Source organism: Hippocampus zosterae, chromosome 2 (genome assembly GCF_025434085.1).
Source record: "Hippocampus zosterae strain Florida chromosome 2, ASM2543408v3, whole genome shotgun sequence".
In the NCBI taxonomy this organism is placed as follows: Eukaryota; Metazoa; Chordata; class Actinopteri; order Syngnathiformes; family Syngnathidae; genus Hippocampus; species Hippocampus zosterae.
Window position 1 is genome coordinate 5,403,796 of NC_067452.1, and position 15,389 is coordinate 5,419,184.

General features: G+C 41.3%; 1 protein-coding gene across 10 annotated transcripts in view; it reads right to left on the reverse strand.

The window, feature by feature from the left end:
• Window positions 1-3,385, reverse strand: part of mbnl2 (muscleblind-like splicing regulator 2) — a 55,682-nt gene extending 52,297 nt beyond the window's left edge. For 6 of the 10 annotated variants that reach the window (XM_052058818.1, XM_052058823.1, XM_052058820.1 and 3 more), the window contains exon 1: window positions 3,150-3,384. The gene's annotated coding sequence lies outside the window, so the exon portion shown is untranslated. Of the gene's footprint in view, window positions 1-3,149 lie in introns of all 10 variants that reach the window. The other 4 variants (XM_052058826.1, XM_052058824.1, XM_052058822.1 and 1 more) reach the window with 2 other exon arrangements.
• Window positions 3,386-15,389: the final 12,004 nt, after the last annotated feature.

Here is a 15,389-nt window from a genome sequence, read left to right on the forward strand (position 1 = left end):
GCCACTCCTATCCTGTCTGGAAGAAATCAAAACCTGGATGGCACAAAATTTCTTGAAGTTCAACGAAAAGAAGACAGAGGTGATATTGTTTGGCCCCAGTGGACCTTGTACATTCCATCCTGTAGACTTGGGCCCCCTATCTCCTTATCTGAAATCAACGGTCTCAAACTTGGGACTTAAACTGGACAGTGATTTCAAACTCGATCGGCAAATTGGTGCCGTTGTTAAATCCAGCTTCTTTCACCTTAGACAGCTGGCCAAAATAAAACCTTTCCTCTCACATGAACACTTTGAGACAGTAATTCATGCCTTTGTCACATCCCGGCTCGATTACTGCAACGCCCTGTACTTTGGAGTCAGCCAGTCCTCCATCAAGCGCCTTCAGCTGGTACAGAATGCCGCTGCTCGCCTCTTGACTGGTACTCGTAAGAGGGAGCATATAACTCCTACTTTGGCATCCCTTCACTGGCTCCCCATTCATTTTAGAATTATTTTTAAGATCCTCCTCTTTGTTTTCAAATCTCTGAATAATCTCGCGCCACCTTACCTCTCTGAGCTCATACGCCCCTACACCCCTGCCCGGCGCCTCAGGTCTGTGGACCAGTCTTTGCTAGACGTACCAAGAACTAAACTGAGGCTCAGAGGGGATCGAGCCTTTTCTGTTGCTGGTCCATCTCTCTGGAATGACCTCCCACTGAACATTCGGCAAGCCTCCTCGCTGCCCATCTTTAAATCCCTCCTCAAAACTCACTTGTATTCTTTGGCGTTTGACTCAGCATGACTTAGATTTGCTATTGGTTTTACTGCTTGGTGCTTTCTACCGCCTTATTACTTATTACTTATTACTGATTCGTCTTACTGTTTATTGTATATGTTAAATCGCTCCATGTACAGCACTTTGTATGCAGCGATGGCTGTTTGAAAGTGCTCTATAAATACTGTTGACTTGACTTGACTTGTGAAAATGCTGCCTATTTCAGGTGCAAGACACAAGCGCCACGGAGCTGTCCAGCAACTCCAGTCAAATGGCGCCGAAATGCCTTCCAATCAAAATCAGTGCTGGCACACGCGTGCCCCCGAGAAGGTGCAACCACCAAGCACAGATTCTTCTTCTTTGACGAATATCATGGCCAAAAATGCTGAAAACAGTCCACATCAGGTCCACACGACGTAACAACAACACCATGTGACCAAACAAAAGACAAATACAACAAAAACAACAAAAAACGCAAGGCTCTTGAAGAGCACTTGCCGCCGGCTGCCTACTCGGGCGCCATACTGTGTGTAACATTGACGAGGAGGCGCCTCAGACGGAGAGATCAGACATTTCCCACCCGTGATAACATTTTTGAAATGCCAGGCACAAAAATTATCATGACTTCTCGTCTACTCAGCAATGCTATTTTGGAGCCTCTGAATGATCTCAAGGCTGGATTTGAGCCAGTCACAAGAAGGAGTCATGCCAGATCGCCTATGACAAACTTTTCAACTTCCTTTCATCTGTGTCACTTCAGTGAACTGTGAAAATTAGTGCTGGCCTCTGCAAAGGCAGTTTTTTTTTTTGGGCGCTGCTGTCACAAGTTTTAAATGCAAATTTTCATGAAGCATGGACAGATACAATCCTTCCAATGGCCACATACTCAGGGTGAATTAAATCAAATAAAAAACTGGTTTCATGCAGCTGCTGTCTCTTCCGAAATTATCAGAGTGAGAGATTTCTTCCTTGGTGTTTCTACTATTATTTCCAATTCCATTACTTCATACCTGACTTTGTGCTTGCAATGTTCTTCCAAATGTTAATCAGCAGAGCTATAAAGCTCAAAACCTTATTCCAAACATGACTATCTCCATCAATTTTACACCTTTGTCCAACAGCGTGAACCATCATTGATAGTGAGTGAACCTGTAATCTGGCGGATGCTATTTGGGAGCATCGTAAACGTTTGTAATCTTAGTAGTCAGTATTTCTTCATCTGATTCCTAAATAATGGCATAGAACAATTTCAGCTCATGTCCAATTTCCCCCAGATAACTAACTACAGGCCGCCTACCTCCTAAATAGATTTTCCCAGCAGGAAAACAAACCACACGAAACAAAAGACTTGTGGACAAACATGCTGAGCCACTTCCTTCCCTTGTGGCAACCCCTCCCCTCTTATCATCACAGTCCTCTGTGACCCCAGCTGGCCTGGCTCACTCGAAAGTAATTTCATTTAGAAATTCTGGGAACTGAAGCAGCTTTTTACCAAAATGGAAAAAAGGCAATTCTGAAAGCAATGGCTAATACGACCAGATGAACATGCGTGAGAATGTCGGTCAAAATGTATAGAAACAAACAATTGGTTGGCTAATCATGACAAAGGAAACCAAGCTCCAAATAGGCCGCTAACGCAGATCAATGAAAAGGCAGCTGCCTTTTTCTATTATTAGCTGTAATCGAATATCAAGCAGTTGTGTTTCCTTCTGCTTGAAACCTATTCTGTCACGCACTCAACCCACACTGACTGGTTTATTGTATTTCAATCTGAAGTCAATTTAATTCCGGCATGGGCTGTTTACTGTATTAGTTTCCACTTTTGGTAAACAATCCTACTTTCCCAAAAACGGCAGGGTGCTTTGCACGTTACTGTCAGTGTTGGTGAGAGGAACATCAACAATCTTCTGGTCAATTCCAACTAGAACTGGTGCTTGTTTCACTGTGCCTCATCTCTCACAAGTACAAAGTACAGTCATGCCATTTTCAAGAGGATTTATTGCGCCTAAAAGTAAAACTTATTCACACGATCAATCGTGGTCTGCGTGCCTACACCAGAGTGCCTTCATTTTATTGTGAGTAACTATTAGATATGATAACATGCACTAATGATCATATTCCGTGAGGCGTTGCATCTGCAGTCGTACGTCAGAATAGCCAACAACATGTTGATTACTGTCAACTTAATGCACCAAAGCACCTGCTAGATATGGATGATGGCTTTATATGCTGTCGAAACCAAAGTGAATGAGAGTGCAGAAGGTCCACTGTCCACATGTCTGCTTTCACTTGTTCCGTTCCCTTTTATCAACGCCCGGTGGACGTTGCACTAACGAAGATATTTAGAGCGATGGCAAAACCAGCTAACGGCTAAGCTAACTTGCTTTCCCCCTACCTGATGGCGAAACTGTCACATCCAGCTGCGCGTGGCGGCGCGACTCTGGCGGTCGGAGGTGCGGGAGCCGCGGCCCGACAAACGACAATGATCAAGCAAACGTGACCATCCTCACACCTCCCGCTGCTATGCAACAGGTAACTTTCTGGAAGCGTTCCAAGTATGCTTTACTAGGGTGGCTGGCGGGAAGATCGCTAGCTCGCTCACTACTTTTAAGGCTCAGGAGGAAGCAACAAGCGATTTTGACAGTTCATGGACGCGAGTAAATGCGTTTCGCAAGGGGGTTGCTCCGCGCGTCAAAACAGTACTAACACATTAATAATCAGTACATAAGCACATATTACGATAAATTGTGATTAGTACTGAACAACAGTGTATTTATTTTACATTCTTAGTTCATTTGGGGGGCAATAAAGAAACTTTGAACCAGTAAGAAGAATACTGACACCCTACTGTAAGCATGGATCAGTCCTTGCAGAATCAAGGGTAAAGGGGGGGGGGGTGCCTGTTGCCTAGGAAACAACAGTGAATCTCTGACGGAAAAGATGTGGCCACTGATTTCTGACAGAACAAGTCACTGTCTGTCTGTCAAATAGTATGACGGGGACACTAAACTCAATGAATGTATTCAGCTTTAACGCCCAAAAGGCACATTTACGTCATTCCCTTGGATGATGATAATAACTATAATAATTCAACCAATTATTTATTATTAAAATCATTGTTCACAACTAAATCCACGCAGCACACGACACAATCACATTTTCATCTCACAATAATTATCTCATAATTTTCAGAGATATCTTAATTTAACAACATGTTTGCTGTTAAAATCGGTTCTAGTCTGCAAAGGTGTATAACTACCAAGCAGATGTTTGGAATATTTAGATAATTTGATATCTATATTGTACATGGTCAACTGGTAAACACATCTGCCTCACAGTGCAGAGGTCATGGGTTCGATTCCAGGTCCCGGCCTTCCTGTGTGTTGTTTCCATGTTCTCCCCGTTCCCGCGTGGGTTTTCTCCAGGAACTCCAGTTTCCTCCTACTTTCCAAAAACATGAAGGGTAGGTTAAGTGATCAGTGTAAAGTGTCCTCAGGTGTGATTGTGGCTGTTGTTTGTCTCTGTGTGCCCTACGATTGTCTGGTAACCAGTTCAGGGTGTACCTCCTCCTACTGCCTGAAGTGAGCTGGGGTCGGCTCCAGCACGCTCGCGACCCTCGAGAGGATTAATCAGTTCAGATGATGGATGGATGAATGAATGTAATGTAATGTTGATGATGATTACGTGGTGATGATTGATAATTGTAGTTGTCTTGTATCCAATCCGTACTGATCGGTATGACTGCAACATACTGTGAGACTAAATTACAAAGTTTATATATTTGACTTGTAACACCTTTCCCCTTAGCAAATACCACGTGACATTTTGCAGTGTGTTAAAATATTTCTGGAATGAACACAGACGCAAATTTAGATGCGCTGACTGCTATCCTTGTTGTGCGCTTTCCAACGAGTGCATGAACAATGCACAGTACTAATGCATGCTGCTCTGTCGGGGTCAAAGCGGAATGCCGTTCGAAGGAAACGTCACAGGTTGTCTGGACAGACATTAGGAGATGGATGCCCTGAAGACATTACTGCTTGACATTGTTTGTGCGGATTTGACAAACAAGAATTCAGGTTTAATTTATCAGTGATTTTTGAAATGTAGATGTGGAGAAACATTAAGTACGATTCATACAAACCAAACCACTGTATAGAAAAACAAGGAAGAATTATGGGTAACGGCACACATACTGTAGATTGAGCTCCCTTCCCAAGGCCAACTGTATTGATCTTAATACAGGGAAAGAATGTGTTGGGGCGGGGGCACTATTCCTGGCATACTTCTCAATTTTTTTTGTATACACCCACACACTTGTAAACAACCACAGAAGCAAACCTCAAGGCTTGAGGCACTGTACTTTTCTTGTGCACAGCTTGTAGACATTTTCCTTATTTACTTCAATGTAGAGCAAAAGCCAGTTGCCAAGTTGATATACAGAAGCAAACATTTGTGTCATCCCTTTTGACTTTTCCCTTCCAACTCCGATTTCAGATTGCATATTTAACAACATTATTTTCATCAACGACTGGTTAGCATGTCCGTCTCACAGTGCAGAGGCGCAGGGTTTGATTCCAGGCTCTGGCCTTCCTGTGTGGAGTTTGCATATTCTCCCTGTGCCTGTGTGGGTTTTCTTCGGGTACTCCGGTTTCCTCCCACATTCCAAAAAAATGCATGACAGGCTAATGGAACACTCCAAATTGTCCCTAGGTGTGAGTGTGAGTGCTGATGGTTGTTCGCCGATGTGTGCCCTGCGATTGGCCGTAGACAGCTGGGATAGGCTTCACCACACTGCAACCCTCGTGAGGATAAAGCGGTTCAGACAATAGATGGATGGATGGATGGATGGATATTTTGATTAACTGCACGTAGGGTCTGTTTTTGGCATTACTGTCTGTATATGGAGGAAAATATCATTGTTGGTGCACCTTTGAGGCCAGCGTAACGACGAGTCTTGAACGCAAACAACAAGACAATGGCTTCTTTGTATTTTCCGTTTATTAAAAAATGAGGTGTACAAAAAAGGGTTCTCTTTAGTTTGTCTAATTCGTTTGTTTGATTATTTCGTTTGTTTGTTTAATCAAAAAACTGTATCGCTTCTTGGCTTGACCTAGCCTCATCTGTTTCTGTCTTGCTCACTTCTTCTCCACACTGTCCTTATTTGCCAGTCACGTGACGTCACAACAAATAGTTCAGTCAAAGAAATATTATAACATGCATAATATAACCCCCTCCAGCCCGCCCTGACAGCACTTGGTAGCTCCTTCAGCCAGATTGTTGTTTTTTTCTCTTTCTTCTTTCTTCTTTCTACATACATTCTGGCTGCTGGAGTCTGTAAATTTCCCCAGTGTGGGACGAATAAAGGATATCTTATCTTATCTTATCTTATCTTATCTTATCTTATAATAATGACAATTATTTCTACTAAGTTATGAAATATGCCAATTGAACATATCAATACTACACACAAAATCTGACCAATATCAATTTGGCACCTACAATAATTACAAAGGAAACATCCCCAAACAAGTGGTTACATGTCCGACATTGGAAACAAGAAATAGAGCACTTTCATTTTGTTGTCAGTAGCATGAGCAAGAGAATGACTTAAATCAAATGTGAACATAAAATGGTTAATTTTACCATGGATTTGCTCCTCATCTGTGACTGGAGCATTGTGCTGATTTGACCTTGTGGTCAACGAGCAAGAAAATATTCACCACAATTAGTTTGTGATCCCAATTCGACATCATTTGCCCCAGCAGGCAAGAAACAGACACTCACACAAGCAGATATATATTAACATACTCACACAAAAAGAGCCCATACTACAGCTGCACACTCATATTGTGGGCAAAGCTTTTCCATCAAGGATAATATTGATCGTGGACATCACCAATTGAGAGCGTATACCTGATTATGAAAGCTTTTAACCCAAATGCTTATTGCAGCAAATGTTTAATGGGAAGAGCTTACCGCAGACTCAAAGCTCAATCGACTGTGTGTGTGTGTGTGTGTGTGTGTGTGTGTGTGAGAGAGAGAGAGAGAGAGAGAGAGAGAGAGAAATGGTGTGCTTATTCTCACAGTCAATTTGATGGATTGTCAGGCGATCACCTGAGCCAGGCGATCACAGTTTGCCGACTGTGCCTTTGATGTGCAGACTGTATAACGGAAAGAAGTTCCGGATTGAAAAGCACGCTGTGGCAGGGCCAGTGTATTCAGAACACCTCACAGCAATTTTGAGGCAGACTCCACTTCATCATAAATCAACTGTGGCAGCTTTACTTGTTTAACCACACCCAGGGACCTTCCTCACTTGGCCTGCTGATTTTTAAAAATAGGACTCTTTCAAACGTGTCATCGGCACTTGTAAGATTACATATGGCTGGATTCTTTGCCACGCGTATTAGCTGAAATAATTTCGGGAACGTAAGATCATCATTGACTTTCATCATTTGTAAACAAAATTGTGATTACTTTCTGTCATTCTTTGATCTTCAGACAGTAAAGGCAAAGGCAAGAGAAAGCATGCATTATCACCATGACAACGTCATACGTAGCTTCTGGCACATCAAGGTTGCTGAGGGGTGTTCAATTGCAGTAAGAACCAAACAGTGATGATTGCTCTCAGCTGGGAATCTTGGCTATAAATATCCCATTTTGTTTTGTGACTGAACTTCAGTTGACTTCTTCCCTGAAATTGCTTGACAGAAGAAAAAAAATCAATGTGCCTTCATAAGCTCTCCCACCACAGTGCAAAGTGCTTCCAAATACAGTCTAGAAATGTGTATTATGCATGAGCTTCATGCTGATGCAAGGCCAACGGCTCAGCCTCGACTACTTGATGTCTGAACTGGCCGTCATCACCATCGAAAACTTCCCTGTGGTCCCAACTTGGCAGTCACTTAGCTCAAAGGATTGATACTTCTCTGTAATGTTCAATAATGCACTCAGGATCAGAAGTCAACTTTGTCACACTCACGTGCATGCAAACACTCATAAAGACATCACGTTGGTGGTAGTAATTAAGAATTTCATATTTTGCCAAGTTGTTGGTGCTTTGAGGGATGGGAAGACTGCATTTGATCGGTGAGGCTGTGATTATACACACAGTGCTCTCATACATTTCTGTCAGTACAGAAACAATAATAAGCTGTCGCTCGGCCACCCGTTAGCTTGAAATATTGATGCCTCTGCCGCAAGGCCGCTTGGTGCTGCCGCAAGTTGGAAGGACAATATAGTGAGTTCTTCTCAGACCCCAAGTCTGACCAAAGTGCTGCCTGCCTCTTTCAGAATTATGATGATGACACTGCACTTGCACTTGCAGATCTCGAAAGAATTTTTCCAAGCTTCAAACTAGAATGACACATCACTAAATCAGACCCTACTCGATGTTCCCTGTCAGCAAAAGGTATTTGATGTAATACTGCCCACAGAGGGAAATCTCAATGATCGTACTGAATGTGATTTCTGATTGATGCACAAAAACTTCATGGTTTGAACCACTGCCGCGCTAAACATGAGACCTCAACAAATCTCACCAGACCCCAGTCAAAAGCATGAAGCATTACTCTTGATGTCTTTTGACATTTACTCCAAAAGGAGAAAAACAAAACAAAACATGAAGCCTGATAAAGCATTGTTCAGTGAGGAGTGTGAGAAGAAAAACATACAGTACTGCAAGTTAGTTGTCATTTTATTTAACGTTTTAAAGAAAATTGTAATGATGGTTGTGTTGTTGGGGATTTATTTGATTGCATCTCAACAACAGTAATTAACTTTTTTTTTAGTTTTGTTTTAACTGCAAAACTTAATTGTATAGTTCTTTTTTTCCCTCCTGTTCTTTCCAGGCTTTGAAATATAAACACATTAGGTTAATAGCACAGTATAGTGCAGTGATCCCAACCACTGTACCACAGCACATTAATGTGCACCATGAGATTTATCAGGGGTGCCGTGATAAATGATCAAACTTCACTTAATTAGTTTGAAAACGTAGTTTGTCTACAGTCGCCCGAAGCACCACATGGCACAGTGTCCATTGCCATTTATACAACCGAGCTTTGTGAGCAACGAAACAGGGCCAGGTTTCACACTAAACAGTACATTTGCAAGTACATGAAACCAATTTATTTCACAAGATTGATTTTTTAAGATATTTTTGTTTGATGAAGTGCAATGAGATTTTTCGAACGTCAGATATGTGTCATGCCACAATAGGTTGGGAAACACCGGGTAGCGATCCGTGTTCCTCGCATGCCTGGTTACTCTCCTTTGTCAGGTTTTCCATCTGTTTGAAAATGAATTGCGCATTGCACACGTTCACCGTCATCATCGATTTCTAAGTGGCCACTCTAGCATGTCACTCAGTGCCCCCCTCCAAGAGCTGTGATTATTATATTACAGTAACCATGGTGATTTATATGATGCATGATTTCCAGTGGAAATGTATTTATGGAGGAGAGTGTGGGTGGAAGCTCACTGAGTGTGTGTGCCTTTGTACAGGAAAGAGTAGTGGATATTAAATTTATTATATTTAGCACAAGTGTACCGCAAATAATCACACATTAGCTAGCTGTAGAAAAGTCAGTGAATTATGTTTAGAATCTCTCTCTCTCTCTCTCTTAAACACACACACACACACACACACACGCACACACACACACACACACACACACACACACACGTTTGCTTGAGTTTTGAGTCTAATTTCTTCGTTCATAAACTGTACAAACGTCATGTAGTGTTGCGCGTCAAGGCCCCTAATATCAATGATGAGTTTATGTCTCCATCTAGTGGTCAGATATTTAAATTGAACATGTTTAAAAAAACGTTCTTCCGAAGTACAGTAATCTTTACGTTTTCTATTTTTGTAGCCTACAATACTGCGAATGTTTTACACAAGTAGAAAAAATAAATAAGGTATCTATATTTACTGTAGTGTCCAGACGAACTGATCAAATAATGGTATTTATGTAAACTGAAATAAAAAACAAAATAACTTCGGTTGAATGTCTTTATTATTATATTATACGTTTGACTTTAAATGTGTAAGATTTACGAAAGGGAAGGTAGGAAAGTAGTGGCTTCAATGGGCGGTAATGATCATTGATCATTCTCTAAAATGCATTTATTCGTTTTAGCTGCAGGGGGCAACATTGCCCTGCCGGAATGAACAGTTTTTTCTTTTTGTCTGTTTTCTTTTGTTTTTAAAGCTCGTGGGGCCAGTCTGTCAAATAGAGACTTTATGAAGAGACCAAATAAATCTCATTAAAGTTATGAATTGGTATTTTTTTATTTGCAGAGAGTCGCTATTTGTGTCAATCTGACCAAATGTAATACATCTTAAATTTCCAAGCTTTTTTTCATCAATGTGAATGTAGTTCATATTCTCCATTTAGTCACATTTTAAAATCCCTTAAGCAGTCAATCAACGTAGTGACTGAGTGGTTCGTACTGAACAGGGGTGTGGTGGCCAGGGGCATTGCTAGGCATAAAGCTCTATTAGGGCACAACCCTCCCTCCTGCAGTGGTCCTTAAGCACAGTGTCCACAGCCCAGTACCGATTTGCAGACCACACAGATTTTGAAACCATAAATAAAATCTTGGAACAATGCCTTGCTATATCTTCTTCATCCCACACACACGCCTAGACACACTGCCAAAGGCTCACTGTTGCACTTATGAAAACTATTACTTGAGATGTTAATGAATGTACCAATATCTTTATCCTTCTAAAATTATTTATTTAGTTTAAACCTCAAAGTGCATTGTGTGCTCAGTGTTCTGCACCCCCAGGATGCTCTGACAGTGCGAGCATGGATGGCCCCATGTATGTGTACAAACTTCAGAAAGTCCAACTTTGATTTGAAGAGGGATTCTGCTGTTGTTCCAAAATATTTCGAGCATCTTGAAGAAAAGAGAAAAGAATGTGCTTGCTACATTTGGGCAGTTGCTTTAATACCGTATTGGCCCAAATATAAGACGGTGTTTTTTGCTTTGAAATAAGACTGAAAAAGTGGGGTTCGTCTTATATTCGGGGTCCAGACATTATACCCATTCACGACGCTAGATGGCGCCAGATATTATTGAAGCGAATGCTGAACTTGACTCCCCAGGCCAAAGTGAACTCCTGCCACGAAGAATAACAATAAAAATAGCGGTAACACAAAGAAGAAAAAGAAAAAATAGCGGTAAGAAAGAAAAGAGAAGAAAATAGTAGAAGAGATAACAGAAAATGGAGAAACGTAGCGACAATCTGGAGAAAAGTGGGTCGAAGATCGGCCAGGTTAACCGGCAGCTGAGGAGAAGTTAAGATGTAAACCTCAAGATGATGGTGATAAATGAGGCAGAATTTTCAAACAATTGCAAAGCGGTTGTGAAAAATTGTGTCGCAGAGTGTAATGTACGGAGATGGAGGGCTCAAAAAGATCACCGAAAAAATGCTCACAGTCAGAGAAATGCTTTCCGTGGTCCTCTGTGCGGCCGCTTCCAAGAACTTGACAGGAGGGTGTGCGCATACGTGGACGAGAAACGAAAGTACGGGAAGCCCATCAGCAGAGCTGTACTTCAGCTCAAGGCCGTGGATATAGCCAAAGAACTAAACATAATGTGATTGAACTTTAGTTTACCTGTAGATATTTAAATGTTCAGATTTTAAAATTTGAATGAGGCAAAATAATATGCTTTTTCTCTCAAATATTTTGTTGTAATCGTTTGTTTCAGATGTACTGTAATTATTTTCTGTATAAAAATTAATTTGGTGTTCAAAAAGTATTTTTGAGTCTTGAAAAAGAGGGTCTCTTCTTATAATCAGGGCCGTCTCATATTCGGGCCAATACACTATTTCCATAAAAATGAACAACTGTGTTTGCCAATGAAAACACTGAGCTGTGTATGAAATAAGTGACGAACAGCCATTTGCAGGGACAATTCCAATGCTTTACGTGAACACTTACTTTAATGTAAAATTTAGCGATCAAGCAGAAAATTCAAGAGGATATATTATATCTTTTTATGATCATTTTTCCTTTTCTTAAGACAATACGGTTTGTTCACCTTTACGAGCTTCGACAATCACCGCTGCCTTCTTCAGACGTTGTCAGCTGAGTGCTGTGACTTGTTTTTTATCAGCTGATGTTCCCGGACTGAAGAAAGCAGTGGTGAACGTTGAAAGTAGTAGAGGTAAATACAAACCTTATTTTCTGAAGACTAGACGTATACAAGAAAGCAAGATGAATGTCGTTAATCAACATATTTCTATCTCAAGCTCAAATGACCTGTTGTGACAGTCAGAGCAGACAGAAAAATGAAGATTGGTATCAATTTTAGCATTTGACAGCAAATACATTGTTTGGCTAATCGAAAGGATCATTGTCAGAACAGGACTAATGTCTTGCAGCATGGCTAATAATGGAACATAATTGTTCTGTGTAAACAAATTCAAACAGAAACTGTATCGATTTGGCTCCTCTGCAGTCCACTTAGTGATGTTTGGTGAGGCCGGGATGAACCAGCAGCCCTATTTTTCTCAAGTTACAAATAGAAAGGATTTCCACCTCATCTTTGTTTTTGTTTGACTGGCCCGGTAGTCCAGTGGTTAGCACGTCGGCTTCACAGTGCAGCTCTGGCCTCCCTGTGTGGAGTTTGCATGTTCTCCCCGGGCCTGCGTGGGTTTTCCTCGGGTGCTACGGTTTCCTCCCACATTCCAAAGACATGCGTTGCAGGCTGATTGAACGCTCTAAATTGTCCCTTGGTGTTAGTGTGAGCGTGGATGGTTGTTTGTCTCTGTGTGCCCTGTGATTGGCTGGCAACCGATTCAGGGTGTCCCCCGCCTACTGCCCGGAGACAGCTGGGATAGGCTCCAGCAAACCCCGCGACCCTAGTGAGGATCAAGCGGTTCGGAAGATGAATGAATGAATGATATTTAGAACAGAACAGACACATTTAAAAATAAGGGTATTCAAACGGAGTAAAGTTCGCCTACCCATCATTCACTAAACTAAGGGCAATGTTGTGTAGCATATACACCAACAGTAGTTTACGGGAATAATAACATAATCAATCTTTACATCTTTTTCAGAGATTTCATCAATGAAAACTGAAAAGCAGGTTGCTACATGCATCTTTCATTTATGGTTCTACATATAACATTAAAATGAAACACAATTTAACTCGGATGCAAGTTGCCACTTTTTTCATTCATGGTCGTACAGTTAATATTAATAATAAAGTGACTCCAACCGAGAAACAGATTGCTCCACGCTTGTCCGTTTATGGTCAAAGAAATAACATTAAAACAAAATAAAACTGTCAAGCAGGTAGCATCATGCTTATTTTGTTTGTGGTTGTACAAATAATAATATGAATATTAAGACAAAAAGCGGAAAGTAGGTTGCTTCATGCTGCTGTGTTGAGCAAGAGCATTGTTTCTTACCTTGAGTTTTTTTTCATTTCTTCCGTTGCATATGTATGCAGAGAGTGATGTTCATGAAACTTTTTGAATTTAGTGGTTTTGATTTCTCCATCAAGACTGTTCCCGTTTTCATCTTTTTCTTTTTCTACGTGTCATGATCAACAAGTTAGCTTCATTTTTATGTGCTATCGGCTCCCCGATGCCCAACATGTCATTGCAATGACCTTTTAGAGTGATATATCAGCCTTACGTCGAAGATGGAGCCCACCTGCCAGCTCTGTTTGACGCACAACAAGCAGAGGAGGGGAAAGGAGGAAGGAGGGGAAGGTAGCATCCGTGGCATTCATAAATGTAGGGAAACAATGCAGGAGTCTGTGACTTATTAGCAATTGCGTAGCATTGTTTTTTTCTCGTATGCAAGTATCAGTCCAATGACACCTGATATTGGTGCACAGCTCATTAATACTGGGATGATGCCTCTGGTGGTGGCGAATTTCGGGAAAATCCCAGATGGCCGATTCATTTTCAGTTATTTTTGTTTTTTTTTCGACCGCTTGCTATTTTCATAGTTGTTCTCTTTTTTCATAGACTCTTGTTTTTTGTTATCCTGGTATTGCTCTTTGTTTTTTTGTGTTCTTGGACTTTTGACTATTTTGTGTGAGTATTCGCGGTGTTCTTTTCAAGCTTGCCTTTTGCAAGCGCTTTTGGTTTCGTGCGTTGTTTTTTTCTGGCACTTTGTGGTCAGCGATTTCAGTTCATACTTTGTCGGTGCAATTTTCTTTAATCTTTTTGGAGTCACACTTTGTCTGAGCCTCCATATTTGGAATCCTGTAACATTATTTGGCTTGGTCAGAACCGAACAATATGTTTTATTAATACACACAGCCATTTATGAACAAAAACGAATGTATAGCCTACTATTCAACAAATACAGGCAAATACCAGTGCATACACTAAAGGTCAATGTCAATAATATCAACAAAGCCACAAGCGCAATTGCCGCGCACATAGCACTTGCGTGTCCACATGGCTGGCACAGGCGAGTGACTCATCTGAGTTCAGCGTCTGACACAAGCATGACGTGTTTATGCTTCGTAGGAGCGTTGTGATTGCTTGGCAAATAGTTTAAGGGAAGCAGCAGACAACAAACCGTGAGTGCGTCACATCTGAGCCCCTACCTCCAATTTTGGGGTCGTGCTCACTTTTGATTTACACTGGTTTTTCTGCCAAAAATAAAAAATAAAATATCATAGATCAGCATGGGGCGGCCCGGTAGTCCAGTGGTTAGCACATCGACTTCACAGTGCAGAGGTACCGGGTTCAATTCCAGCTCCGGCCTCCCTCATGCGTATTAAGAATGTCTTCAGTAATAAGTTATGGTTGTTATTAGTCTTAGAAGCAACATCAGTGGTGAAGTCATGAGCAGAGGGGTTATTGGCAGTGCCGGTGAGGAGGTCGTGCTGGTCTTGAAGTCTTATTAGAGGGAATGAAACAAGAATTAGACGGGCAAAGATGTGTATCAGGACGCGGCGCTGTTGACAATGGTATTTAATTGGATTGGATTAACTTTATTGTCAAATGTAAAACATACAGCACAGATGAAATTTCTTCCCTCTCACCACAAAACAAGATGCTTTGTATCATACAAAATGGATGAGACGTAATAAAATGACAATTTGCATTTTGTGATTAAGTTACATAAATTAGGGCTAGGTTTTTATGCCAGAAATGTGTCCAGATGACACGTGAAAATAAAATGAAAAGTGTTATGAAGTGTATAGTATGTCCCGGGGTAGTCCCTCTGGGACTCTCGCCGACTTCCCTCTCATGAAAGTATTTGATGAGCATTTTTTTCACAGACTTCACAGAAAAAAATGATTGCTGTATGCAATTTGCACACGGTCATGGTTTGATTTTCTTTTTTACTTATTTTTCTTTTTTCCAAACAGACATGAATGCTTGATATCCAGTTGGCCCAAGTACAAATCTGTTAGACCGGTGGTCGACTAGTTAGTGCGTCCATCTGCCAATGCAGAGGTGCAGAGTTCGATTCCGGCACCTGTGTCACTTACTCCCAACTTTGGAAAATAGCCGTTGACAGATGCACAAGTCTTAAAAAGAGATTAAGTGACGAATTGCAATAATTGCCTGCTAAAATGTGCAATCTGATATTATGTTCAGGGAATCATCCTTTCTGTCCATGCCAGGTTTCATTAC